Source organism: Danio rerio, chromosome 2, assembly GCF_049306965.1.
Source record: "Danio rerio strain Tuebingen ecotype United States chromosome 2, GRCz12tu, whole genome shotgun sequence".
Classification (NCBI taxonomy): domain Eukaryota; kingdom Metazoa; phylum Chordata; class Actinopteri; order Cypriniformes; family Danionidae; genus Danio; species Danio rerio.
The window spans coordinates 611668-625754 of NC_133177.1; the positions used below are offsets into that span (position 1 = coordinate 611668).

General features: G+C 35.3%; 1 protein-coding gene and 1 long non-coding RNA gene across 8 annotated transcripts in view; one reads left to right on the plus strand and one right to left on the minus strand.

The window, feature by feature from the left end:
• Nucleotides 1–14087, minus strand: part of znf1014 (zinc finger protein 1014) — a 560414-nt gene that overhangs the window by 195081 nt on the left and 351246 nt on the right. The gene's annotated exons all lie outside the window — the stretch shown is intronic.
• The window catches only part of LOC141377573 (uncharacterized), a 32270-nt gene that overhangs the window by 9049 nt on the left and 9134 nt on the right, over nucleotides 1–14087 (plus strand). Inside the window, exons 2-3 of one of the 6 annotated variants that reach the window (XR_012389943.1) lie at nucleotides 84–150; nucleotides 8262–8353. The exons of 3 other annotated variants lie outside the window; for them this stretch is intronic. This is a non-coding gene — a long non-coding RNA (uncharacterized lncRNA). Of the gene's footprint in view, nucleotides 1–83; nucleotides 618–8080; nucleotides 8354–14087 lie in introns of those variants that run through there. 2 more of the 6 variants (XR_012389934.1, XR_012389937.1) reach the window with 2 other exon arrangements.

The window sequence follows — 14087 nt, forward strand, 5'->3', positions numbered from 1 at the left end:
CACACACACACACACACACACACACACACTGATTGCTTCTCTCCTGGCACAGATATCATCTAATTGCATCATTGTCTGTGCAGGTTTTACACAACAGCTGTGATGCAGAGGCAAGAGTGTAGAAGCTGGATCGGACCAGAGCTGAACGCAGTGTGTTTGATCAAAGGAATAAACATGCACACACACACACATATATGCATACACACTCAAACACACACAACATCTTGACCATGTCTAAATGCCTAAATGCATTGAGTTGCTGCCATGTGATAGGCTGACTAGAGATTTGTGTTAACGAGCAGTTGGACAGGTGTACCTAATAAAGTGGCCGGTGAGTGTAGATAATTAATACACATATACAACCTATAATGTATAGATTATTCTATAAATTAAAGAATAACCACTATGTATTATGTTATTTTTATTTATGTTTTTACTTCTGTGTGTGGTTATTCTATCGGTTGGACCTATATACTTGTTCTTCTTAAAACGTATTGAGTAATTTGATTATCTTTTTCGAGATATGTTCTTTCTGGACAGATGTTTTAGCATCTCTCTCTCTCTGTTTCCCATGTATATTTGCTCCTGATCTATTAATATTCTCGACGTCTGAGAGCAATCCTTCAGTGTCTACGTCTCCTTTCATTCAAGCATTTACAGGAATTAAAAACAAAAGCAAACAGCCGTCAGAGCGCTGAAGAGAAATGCACACAGCGACTCTCACTGACACACGGTTAAACACCCTCTTCCCCATTAACCTGATGTTTATTTACTGTGGGCTCTGCAGCAGACAGTGTGTGTTCGGCGTTTTGACATGTTATAGAGACAGATGCACAGACAGACAGACAGGCGGAGAGGGTCTGCTTTACTGATGTGTGTAAGAGTGGATTGGGTTTTCAGAAGTGTTTATGGATTGAGTGGCCAAACCATAAAGACCCAAAACATACAGCAAACCAGTGTGGGACGCAAACACAGGCAGAGGAGTCGACAGTCTTCTGAAACACTGAGAGAGATGTCTCCTCATCGCTCCTCACTGCTCTTTATTTCTCTTTATTGCCCCTTATTTCTCCTCATTGACCCTCTCACTGGTCTTTGTTATTCCTCATTTCTCCTCGCTGCTCCTTATTGATCTCCATTGCTCTTAAAGTTTCTTCATTGCACCTGATTTATCCTGCTCTTTATTTTTCATTGCTCCTCATTTCTCCTCATTGCTCCACATTTCTACTCATTGACCCTCATTTCTCCTCATTGCTCCTCATTTCTCCTCATTGCTCCTCATTTCTCCTCATTGCTCCACATTTCTACTCATTGACCCTCATTTCTCCTCATTGCTCATCATTTCTCCTCATTGCTCCTCATTTCTCCTCATTGCTCCACATTTGTCCTCATTGCTCCTCATTTCTCCTCATTGCTCCTCATTTGTCCTCATTGCTCCACATTTCTCCTCATTGCTCCACATTTGTCCTCATTGCTCCTCATTTCTCCTCATTGCTCCTCATTTCTCCTCATTGCTCCACATTTGTCCTCATTGCTCCTCATTTCTCCTTATTGCTCCTCATTTGTCCTCATTGCTCCACATTTCTCCTCATTGCTCCTCATTTGTCCTCATTGCTCCACATTTCTCCTCATTGCTCCTCATTTCTCCTCATTGCTCCTCATTTCTCCTCATTGCTCCTCATTTCTCCTCATTGCTCCACATTTCTACTCATTGACCCTCATTTCTCCTCATTGCTCATCATTTCTCCTCATTGCTCCTCATTTCTCCTCATTGCTCCTCATTTGTCCTCATTGCTCCTCATTTCTCCTCATTGACCCTCATTTCTCCTAATTGATCCACATTTCTACTCATTGACCCTCATTTCTCCTCATTGCTCATCATTTCTCCTCATTGCTCCTCATTTCTCCTCATTGCTCCTCATTTTTCCTCATTGACTCTCATTTCTCCTCATTGCTCCTCATTTCTCCTCATTGCTCCTCATTTCTCATCATTGCTCCTCATTTCTCCTCATTGACCCTCATTTCTCCTAATTCCTTCACATTTCTCCTCATTGCTCCTCATTTCTCCTCATTGCTCCACATTGCTCATCATTTCTCCTCATTGCTTCTCATTTCTCCTCATTGACCCTCATTTCTCCTAATTCCTTCACATTTGTCCTCATTGACCTTCATTGCTCCTCATTTCTCCACATTTCTCCTCATTGATCCTCATTTCTCCTCATTGCTCCTCATTCCTTCACATTTCTCCTCATTGCTCCTCATTTCTCCTCATTTCTCTTCATTGACCCTCATTTCTCCTAATTGATCCACATTTCTCCTCATTTTTCCTCATTGACTCTCATTTCTCCTCATTTCTCCTCACTCCTTCACATTTCTCCTCATTGACCTTCATTGCTCCCCATTTCTCCACATTTCTCCTCATTGCTCCTCATTTCTCCACATTTCTCCTCATTGCTCCTCATTTCTCCTCATTCCTTCACATTTCTCCTCATTTCTCCTCATTGCTCCTCATTTCTCTTCATTGACCCTCATTTCTCCTAAGTGATCCACATTTCTCCTATTTTTTCCTCATTGACTCTCATTTCTCCTCATTGCTCCTCATTGTTCCTCATTTCTCCTCACTCTTTCACATTTCTCCTCATTGACCCTCATTGCTCCTCATTTCTCCACATTTCTCCTCATTGATCCTCATGTCTCCTCATTGCTCCACATGTCTCCTCATTGCTCCTCATTTCTCCTCATTGCTCCACATTTCTCCTCATTGCTTCTCATTTCTCCTCATTTCTCCTCATTGCTCCTCATTTTTCCTCACTCCTTCACATTTCTCCTCATTGACCCTAATTGCTCCTCATTTCTCCACATTTCTCCTCATTGCTCCACATTTGTCCTCATTGCTCCTCATTTCTCCTCATTGCTCCTCATTTCTCCTCATTGCTCCACATTTGTCCTCATTGCTCCTCATTTCTCCTTATTGCTCCTCATTTGTCCTCATTGCTCCACATTTCTCCTCATTGCTCCTCATTTGTCCTCATTGCTCCACATTTCTCCTCATTGCTCCTCATTTCTCCTCATTGCTCCTCATTTCTCCTCATTGCTCCTCATTTCTCCTCATTGCTCCACATTTCTACTCATTGACCCTCATTTCTCCTCATTGCTCATCATTTCTCCTCATTGCTCCTCATTTCTCCTCATTGCTCCTCATTTGTCCTCATTGCTCCTCATTTCTCCTCATTGACCCTCATTTCTCCTAATTGATCCACATTTCTACTCATTGACCCTCATTTCTCCTCATTGCTCATCATTTCTCCTCATTGCTCCTCATTTCTCCTCATTGCTCCTCATTTTTCCTCATTGACTCTCATTTCTCCTCATTGCTCCTCATTTCTCCTCATTGCTCCTCATTTCTCATCATTGCTCCTCATTTCTCCTCATTGACCCTCATTTCTCCTAATTCCTTCACATTTCTCCTCATTGCTCCTCATTTCTCCTCATTGCTCCACATTGCTCATCATTTCTCCTCATTGCTTCTCATTTCTCCTCATTGACCCTCATTTCTCCTAATTCCTTCACATTTGTCCTCATTGACCTTCATTGCTCCTCATTTCTCCACATTTCTCCTCATTGATCCTCATTTCTCCTCATTGCTCCTCATTCCTTCACATTTCTCCTCATTGCTCCTCATTTCTCCTCATTTCTCTTCATTGACCCTCATTTCTCCTAATTGATCCACATTTCTCCTCATTTTTCCTCATTGACTCTCATTTCTCCTCATTTCTCCTCACTCCTTCACATTTCTCCTCATTGACCTTTATTGCTCCCCATTTCTCCACATTTCTCCTCATTGCTCCTCATTTCTCCACATTTCTCCTCATTGCTCCTCATTTCTCCTCATTCCTTCACATTTCTCCTCATTTCTCCTCATTGCTCCTCATTTCTCTTCATTGACCCTCATTTCTCCTAAGTGATCCACATTTCTCCTATTTTTTCCTCATTGACTCTCATTTCTCCTCATTGCTCCTCATTGTTCCTCATTTCTCCTCACTCTTTCACATTTCTCCTCATTGACCCTCATTGCTCCTCATTTCTCCACATTTCTCCTCATTGATCCTCATGTCTCCTCATTGCTCCACATGTCTCCTCATTGCTCCTCATTTCTCCTCATTGCTCCACATTTCTCCTCATTGCTTCTCATTTCTCCTCATTTCTCCTCATTGCTCCTCATTTTTCCTCACTCCTTCACATTTCTCCTCATTGACCCTAATTGCTCCTCATTTCTCCACATTGCTCCTCATTGCTTCTTATTTCTCCTCATCGCTCCTTATTGTTCTGCGGGGCGGCTCCAGACGGAGGCTGTCAGAGGAACAGTCCTTTATTCGGGAGCAGGAAGTCATTCCACCAATGCAGAAACACACCAAAGCAACATTTCCTTCCGCTCGTGTTTCCACTGTGATTGAGTTGAAAGGCTTTTTTCTGAGAGTGTTCAGACGTGAGTTATGTTGCAGCAGAAGGACGGATCCTCTCCTCTTTCTCTGCATCTCGACTTCTCAGCACTTCTCTCTTTTTCTGCTGTCAGACATGTGTCTGTGTGTTTCGGGCCCCTGAGGGCCGGGGCCGACTGCTTATCACTGCACTTTATCAGCATGAGGGAAGGGGATGTGGGCTACAGCCATCAGAAAACAGACCTTCGCTAACCTGTAACCCAGAGACGTGCGAGAGTGGCTCAGTATGTGTGCAGGTTTATATGGTTTACAGGCATGTGTATGACGTATTAAGGTGGTTTACAGAATTACCTTGTGTCCTCGTAACTCAAAATGCTTGATAATCATACTCTATGAGGTCTTTTGACAATCGTATTTAGCCACAGGATCGCTGTAATTGTTAGGTTTAGGGCTAAGACCATGTAATGAGCAGGTTTTACTCCATGAAATACATTACACACTGAAGAAAAGCCTTTCTTACATGGATATTTTGTCTTGTTTCTATTCTAATGCAAGCAAATTAATCTGACAATGACGTAAGCAGAATAATCTTTTGCCAAAAGGAAAAACAAGATTATTTCTCTTCCCCCATTGCTAGATTATTTAGCTTGTTTTAATTTTGACTCATTATTTCTGAAACAACACAATATTTTGTGCTTGTCTGGAAAATGCTTCCTGATTTCAGAATTTGTAGAAATTTAGACTAAACGAGACAAAAACATGTATGTACAGTGTCCCTGTAAACCATGTATACAAGTATGTGTGTGTGTGTGTGTGTGTGTGTGTGTATGTTATTTTCTGAAACAACATGTCTGGCCTTGCAGATCCAATGCATACCAAATCCACTGACGAGCACTTGTTTTAATCATGTGGCGTACATCATTACTGTAGGCATGCAAATTATATGAAGGAAACTTGATTGTTGATCAAATATTTTGTCCCAGAATAGCTAACCTGTCATCATTTACTCAATACATCATGATGGAGACTGTAGAAATCTGTCAGTTTAGGCGTACTGCATTCACTTACTAAACTCTCAACAGATTGTTCCTGCTTTTAGACTCACATTATTTCATGCTGTGCTTCTTACAGTGTGAATATTCATTCAGTCACTGAGTAGTACAATTAAATTAATTGTAATTTCTTCAGTAGTATAATTTGTTTTATCAATAATTAGTATGCAGCGAGAACACTTTAAAATAAGATGTATTTTGGAAAAGAGATATTTTGCAGAATGTCTAAGCTGCTCCTTTTTGAATATAGTTTAGATGAATGGTGGCTGGGAATGGCGAATTTTAAACACAGCAAACTAAAATTATGAATGCATCACGAGTCATGTATGATCATGTTAAATATTTAATTCATTGTTGGGTTTATGGTGTTTTAGAGAAAATTATTTTATTTATTTATTTTTTTTATGAAAAATTAGTTAAAATTGATTGAAAATTATAGAGAAATAAAACATAAAAGTCTGAACATTAAAGTTCATTTTAATTTACATTTAAATGGCAATTTTAACCCAATGAATAAATAAAATGGAAAAAAAAAATTAATAAAGAGAATATAAAACTAAATAAATAAATTAAAATTAAAAGAATAAATAAATAAAATCTAAAAGAGAAAACAATTATGAATGAATAAATAAAGGACAAAAGAGAAATAAAAGAATAAATAAAAAAATAGATAAATAAATAAAATGTGAAAAAGAAAATAAAGAGAATAGAAAAATAAAAATAAATAAAGGAAAAAGGAAAAGAGAAAAAATGAAATGAATAAACAAATTAATAAATAAAAATGAAAAAAAGATAAAAAAATTATAAGAATAAAAAATGAATATATAAAAAGAGAACAAAAGAGCAAATAAATAAATAAAACGGAAAAAAGAAAACTAAGAAAAAAAAGAGTTAATAAATAAAAATAATTCTAAATAAAAGTCTGAACATTCAAGTTCATTTTTATCAATTCGCATTTAAATGGCACTTCTTAACCCAATGGTTGGTTTTGTCCATATTCAACCCAATATTGGGTTACAATAACCCAGCAATTTTTAAAATGTAATAATAATAATAGGCTGGCATGGTGGCTCAGTGGTTAGCCACTGTGGCCTCACAGTAAGAAGGTCCTGGTTCGAGCCTCGGCTCCCGCACCAAACACCAACACCCCACCAACACCCACACCAACACAGGGTAGAACATGCAAACTCCACACAGAAATGTCAACTGACCCAGCCAAGGCTCGAACCAGCGACCTTCTTGCTGTGAGGTGATATTGCTACCCACTGCTCCACCGCACCGCCCCAATTATGACTATTACAATGAAAAATATGAGCAGTAATTGGAAAAAATAAGTGCTCTCCAAAAAGTGCTGGATAATCTTATCTTAACATTGGGTCAGATATGGACTGAACTGAACAAGATTTTATTTTTGACAGTATTTTCATGAATCTTTGGTTAAAAGCATTTTTGGTGAAAAGTCTTCATCATCCAGTCCAGTAGTCTGTTATACAGTATATCTGCTTAATTTTGTGTTGAATAAATCTCATATTGTACCACAAGTGTGTAATAATCACGTCACGTCTTTCATATTTCATTTGTCAAACATCTCTTATAGCAGATTTTCCTCCACGCTGTCCCGCCACAGATTTATGATCAAAAATCCAGCCATTCTTCCAGACTGCAGATCAGAACTGCACAACTAAATGTGTGTGTGTGTGTGTGTGTGTGTGTGTGTGTGTTTGGTGAGACAATATAGGAGTAAGCAATCGAATTGAATTATTAGATTTTTAAGGCATATAAGAAGCAAAAAAAAAAAAGAAAAAAAAGGAACGAATGAATGAAAAAGGGAAGAAAAAGAAACAGAGAATTATTACCACAAGTGTATTTAAATAAACACATTAATAAAATTGAAAAATGAAAGAAAGGAAAAATAAATAAATAAATGAATAAAAGACAAAAATAATAATAAATAAATAAACAAATAAATAAAAAGGACAAATAAAAAATAAAATAAAATGGAAAAAAATAAAGAGAATAAAAAATAAGTAAATAAATAAATAGGAAAGGAAAAAGAGAAGAAAAAAAATTAAAAAGAATAAATAAATAAAATGAAAAAAATATGAAGAGAATAAAAACAAAATAAATAAATAAAAAGGAAAAAGATGGAAAAAATAAATAAATAAATAAAAAATGACAAAAGAGACAAAAATTTACAAAAGAGTAATTAAAAAGAATAAAAAGAATAAATAAATAAATAAATAAATAGAAAGATTAGAAAGTAAGTAAATAAATAAATAAATAAAAAGGAAAAAAGAGAAACAAATTCAATGAACTTATAAATAAATAAATAAAGGACAAAAGAGAAAATAATAACAAAAGAGTAAATAAAAAGAATAAATAAATAAACAAATAATAAAATGAATAAATAAATAAATAAATAAATAGAGAGAATAGAAAACTAAATAAATAAATAAAAAAGGAAAAAAGAAAAAAATTAAACGAATAAATAAAGAAAAATGTATAAGAAAATAAATAATAATAAAAAGAATAAATAAATAAATAAAATGTGTAACATTATAAAAAGAATAAAAAAACAAATATATAAAAAAAGGAAAAAAATGCAAAAATAAATCAAAAGAAAAAATAAATAAAATGGAAAAAACAAAACAATTTAAGCAAATAAAAAATAAATAAATAGAATTCTAAATAAATACATTTAGAATTCTCTGTGTGTGAGTGAGTGTGTGTGTGAGTGTGTGTGTGAGTGTATGTGTGTGTGTCTCATTGGCAGCTCACATTCAGCACTGCACAAAAGCTCTACTCTGCACATTCTGCAGACGCTGCTCTACTGGGAGGAAACACAGAGGAAATTGTGCCCAAAGTGTAAGAGACTCTCTTCTTTCCATCTCACACTGAGAGAAGAAAAATGTACTGCACAAAAAAGGCTCAAAATAAAAAAGTATTCTGATCATGTGCAGCCTGTTTAGAAGTTCAATGGAGTGCAGGTTAACATTATAAGTGTCGATAGACACTAGAGAGCCAGAGATATACACATATACACATATATCTATGTGATATCTATGGGAGTTTTCCTGGATGTTAGTATGCAATTTTTTTTTTTAATTATGAAAATTATAATTTTACATCACTTTTCTACATTGATGGATCAGTGACCGCACGGGCATTCCTGACAAAAAGCTTGTGTTTGTGTGTACAGATGTACTATCCACCCTCTGTTAAATGTAATCTAATCATGTCCTGAAGCACAGCTCCTCTCCTGCTTTCACTGCTCATACTGACGGAGGGAGCGACTCGTTTGTGAATGAATCTCCGTTATGAACGACTCTTTCACTAATGTTAGCCGACAATAATACCAGTTTCTGGCAGTGCAGCATCTCGTTGTCATATTTCTTTTGCATTGTTTGCTGATTTTATTCAACAAAACTAGCATAAGCCGAGTGTTTAGTGCGAGTTGGAGCTGCTTTGCCGTATGGTGAATGCAGTAAGAGACTGTTATCATCAATAACGTTACCTGATTAGCACAAAGGTTCAGAACATACAAAAACAGAAAAAAACTTAATCTTACCTATGAAATGTTCTGCCTTTGTGCTTTGTTTTCTTTGTTTGCTCATTACTACACTCATAGACAGCGCTAAAGTCCCACATCTTCACGTAATAACACTGTCTTGACTAGTGCGGTTGATTGACATTTGTCCTGGGAGCACTGTACCAATGTGGCGGCGCTATTGACGCATGCTCAGGGTCCCTATGCGATATCTAGTGTATATAGCTGTCCACTGTCCATAGCTGACCCACCATTAAGTTACAACAACCCAGCCTTTTTAGAGGGTGTGATAGCATCTAGGTACACTGTAAAACAAATGCTGGACTCCACATGATCCATTTATGCTATCTCAACACAAATCAATTGGGTCATCTTGATTGTTCTTACAAATGTAAGTGGATTGAACATGAAACAATCAAGTTGTCTAAAAAAAACGATTGTGTTGTTTCAACTCAGTTTGAACGAGTAGCAAAAGTAATTTTTTGAGTGTGTAATAGCATCTGTCTGTATTTGCCAGGTCATTCCTCTTGTCTGCTGAAGTGTCAGGAAAAACAATCCTGAAGTGCTGGAAGACTCCTGGCCTTTGCTCTCTCTCTCTCTGCAGATAAGCAGCGTTCAGGAGTCGTGTTGATCTGTTTGTGTTTGTCTGCTGTAAGGTTTTCCTCTGACTAATACTCGAGCTCGAGGACGTGTTTACCTGCCCTTGTAGAGCCCACACTAGCATAATATTATTGCGTGTTAACCCTGACAAACCAATAGACGGCAGCCTTGCTCTCCACACACTCAGAGTCGCGATAAACAGTCTGGGTTGTTTATAAAGGGCGAAGGTTATCAGACTATAACCTCCAATCACTCTAGAGTCGATTGAGATTAGAAAAGTGCTACATGCCACTCAAAAACAACAACAAAAAAATCTGGGTTGTTGTAAGGAAACATTGGGTCAAATGTAGACTAACCCATCTGTTGGGTTAAAAAGTGTTCTTTAAATTTGAGTGAAAATGTGTTTCTATGGGGGTGACACTGTGTTTAGCACTGTGGCCTCACAGCAAGAAGGTCACTAGTTCGAGTCCCGGCTGGGTCAGTTGGTGTTTCTGTGTAGAGTTTTAATTTTTTCTCTGTTTTTCCTTGTTTTTTTTTTTTGATTTATTTATTTATTTATTTATTCATTTATTTATTTATTTATTTATTTATTTATTTATTTATTTATTTATTTGTCTTTTTCCTTTTATTTATTTATTTATTTATTTATTCATTTTATTCCCCTTATTTATTTTTTTTCTTTTTCCTTTTATTTATTTATTTATTTATTTATTTATTTATTAATTTATTTAATTTATTCTCTTTATTTATTTTTTCTCTTTTTTCCTTTTATTTATTTATTTATTTATTCATTTTATTTATTTATTCATTTTATTCCCCTTATTTAATTTTTTCTCTTTTTTCCTTTTATTTATTTATTTAATTTATTCTCTTATTTAATTTTTCTCTTTTTTCCTTTTATTTATTTATCTATTTATTCATTCATTTTATTCTCTTTATTTAAATTTTTTTCTCTTTTTTTCATTTATTTATTTATTTATTTTATTCCCCTTGTTTTTATTTCCCCTTGTTGTCTTTTTTTCCTTTTATTCTTATTCTTTATTTTTTTCTCTTTTTCTTTCTTCAATATTATTTATTTTTTTCTTCATTCATGTATTAATGTTTTTATTTATTTATGTATTTATTTCTCTGCCCCCCCCCCCTCTTTTTATTCATTTGGTGTTTCCCAGTACTGGGTTGCAGCTGGAAGGGCATCCGCTGTGTAAAACATATGCTGGAATAGTTGGCGGTTCATTCCGCTGTGGTGCCCCCTGATGAATAAAGGTCTTGAAAATGAATGAATAAGGTATTCAGATTAATTCTTAAGTACAAAGATTACTGATGTCCATGTAAACGGGTCAATAATAAAGCGGTAGGTGTCACTGGACAGAAGGTTATGGGTTAATCCTTGTGTTTCATTAGCATGCTAACATAATCTGAGCTTTGTTTGAAAATGGAAGTCTCCAGTGTCAGACATACTGAAGGCTCACGCTCTCTCGAGGATTCAACATGCTCACAGATCTACATTTTCAGCAGCGCATAAGCGTCTAATGATGTGCTGATGAAAGAGTGTATTATGGCGACGGCGCTGAGGGAAACCACTGCGGCTAAATAAAGGATGCAAATGAAACTCGATTCCTCTTGAAGAGGTGAAGCTGAAAGTGTGAAGAGCAACAAGCGGCTCTGTGTTTGTACCTGAGCCTCACCTGAACACGTGTGCAATACTAAACATGTCTGCACTGTAAACACTTCAGCTTTAGTTTCTAGACCAAATAGCAAAAGATTCTGAAATCAAGAAGCATTAAAAGGGCAGATATAAAACATTGTGTTATTTTCAGCTATGATGAGTCAAAATTAAGTGAGTTTTTCATTAAAACAAGCTAAAATGATCTGATAAAGGGATGAGCAAGATAATATTATTCAAGAACATGATTATTGTGCCAAATGACAAGCTTTGGCTCACTATTTCTTTGCTTGTAGAAAATACTTCTCGATATTTAAATATTTGGACTACAAAAAAGATGGAAACTGTGCAGAAACTAAGAAAAGTTTTCTCTTAACTGTGCATTTCCCAATCAACGACGTAACTCACGGCTGAACTATCACAGTACGATGCATCATTTGGGAAAAGAGCGATGTAGTGACGAGTGTTTCCCTAAACCCCTAGAGTCTCTGTCACAGATCCATCGCTTGAAGCACGTTATTTATAACGTAAAACTCCTATAATGATGCTGTAAATGGGGTGGAGGAACTACTTCTTTAGAGAAGAACCACATCATTACTCTGTGCAGATGATATTGTTTTACACAAACACACATTTAAAATAAAATCCAATATTAGTTTTGATAAAACCATGCACTTGCTTTACATATTGTTCACTGAAATATATGTAAATAGCACATATGTTATCTTTACTAATATTATTGATTTTAAAACATTAAATCACTTACAAAAGATAACACCTACTCTAATATCATATATATGTCATATAAATAAATAAATAAATAAATAAATAAAGGGCCGATTTATTAAGAAATTTTATTTAATAATTATTATTTATTAGGGAATGAAAAGATCCTACTTTAATAATAATTTTAGTGATGATGATGATTATTATTAGGGGTTTAAGCTTGAGAAAATCTCATTAAAAGTGTCAAATAATAACAGCATTATAAATAATATAATAAATAATAATAATACTAATAGTAAAATATTACTACAATGGGACAATTTATGTGAATGAAAAGCTTGTTCCACTGAATATTCACGACACAATTAGAATGACTAATGGATGGCTGCTTCTTACTCAGGGCTCTTTATGTTAATGAGGGAAAGATGGGCACTAGTGGGCGGGGCTTTTCCCCTCTGATGATTTATTTTCCCCTCTTTATTTATTCTCTTCATTTATTTTCTTATTTAATTATTTTTCCATTTTTATTTGTTTACTTATTCATTTTATTACTTTTTTCTTTGCTTTTGTTATTTTATTTATTTATTTTTCCCTTTTTCCCTTTTTATTTTTTATTCTCTTTATTCATTTTGTTCTCTTTTTCCTTTTATTTATTTATTTATTTATTAATTTATTAATTTATTCATTCATTTCTGTTTTTATTTATGTATTTATTTCTCTGTTTTTCTTTTTTCTCTTTTCATTGATTCATTCATTGATTCATTCATTCATGCATTTTTCTTCTTATTTTTGCTTCTTATATCCCTTAAAAATCTCTTCTGGATGAGTTGACTGTTCATTTCACTGTGGCGACCCCTGATGAATAAAGGGACTAAGTCGAAAAGAAAATGAATGAATGAATGAATGATTAGTTGATATAAGTTGACTAGAAATGTACACTTGATTTAACTAAAATAATAAAAGCAGATTTTTGTTCAGTGTACAGTACATGGCACAGACTGCAGTGTCTTTTTATAAGCACTGGTTTGAGATCAGTGACCGTGACGAACAGGAAGAGGAGTGTAAATCTGAGCTGGACCCAATGTCTCTGAAATGTCCTGCAGGTTTTTCTGTCCCCATTAGACACATAATAGCAGTGCTGGACACACACACACACACACACACACACACACACACACACACACACACTTAATTTGTCACCTCTTCAGGACCGTCTGTGTTTGGTCTACAGCTGCTGTGGTTTGTGGAAGTGAGGGTGTGAGGTAAATGTGGAGCTGGACTTCTGCCATCAGCTTTGAGTTGTTACACTGAAAGAAGAAAGATTTACATTTAACCTTAAATTCATTTGCAACAGTCCACCAGATGGCAAAGTACAGCTGGAGTCAATATTACATGTGCACCTTCTGTGAAATTTACATTTTTAGAAAAATATTTCCCAAGTGTCATTTAATGGAGAGAAGATTTTTTCAACACATTTTTAAACATTAAAGTTTCAATAACTCTTTTCTAACTCTTTTTATTCTGTCTTTGCCATGATGACAAGACATCATATTTGACTAGTTATTTTGCAAGATTTTAAATCAGCAATTTAAAGACTTAACTAGATTAATTAAGTTAATTATGCAAGTTATTGACCATCAGAGGACTGATCAAATTTAATTGATCTGTTGCGGTGATTCTACAGTTGCTATGGTAACACAATAGTTATAGTAATCGATCTGTTGCGGTGATTCTGCAGTTGCTATGGTAACCCAGCAACTATAGTAATTGATCTGTTGTGGTGATTCTACAGTTGCTATGGTAACACGACAACTATAGTAATCGATCTGTTGCGGTGATTCTGCAGTTGCTATGGTAACACAGCAACTATAGTAATCGATCTGTTGCGGTGATTCTGCAGTTGCTATGGTAACACAACAACTATAGTAATCGATCTGTTGCGGTGATTCTGCAGTTGCTATGGTAACACAACAACTATAGTAATCGATCTGTTGCTGTGATTCTGCAGTTGCTATGGTTACACAACAGCTATAGTAATCAATCTGTTGTGGTGATTCTACAGT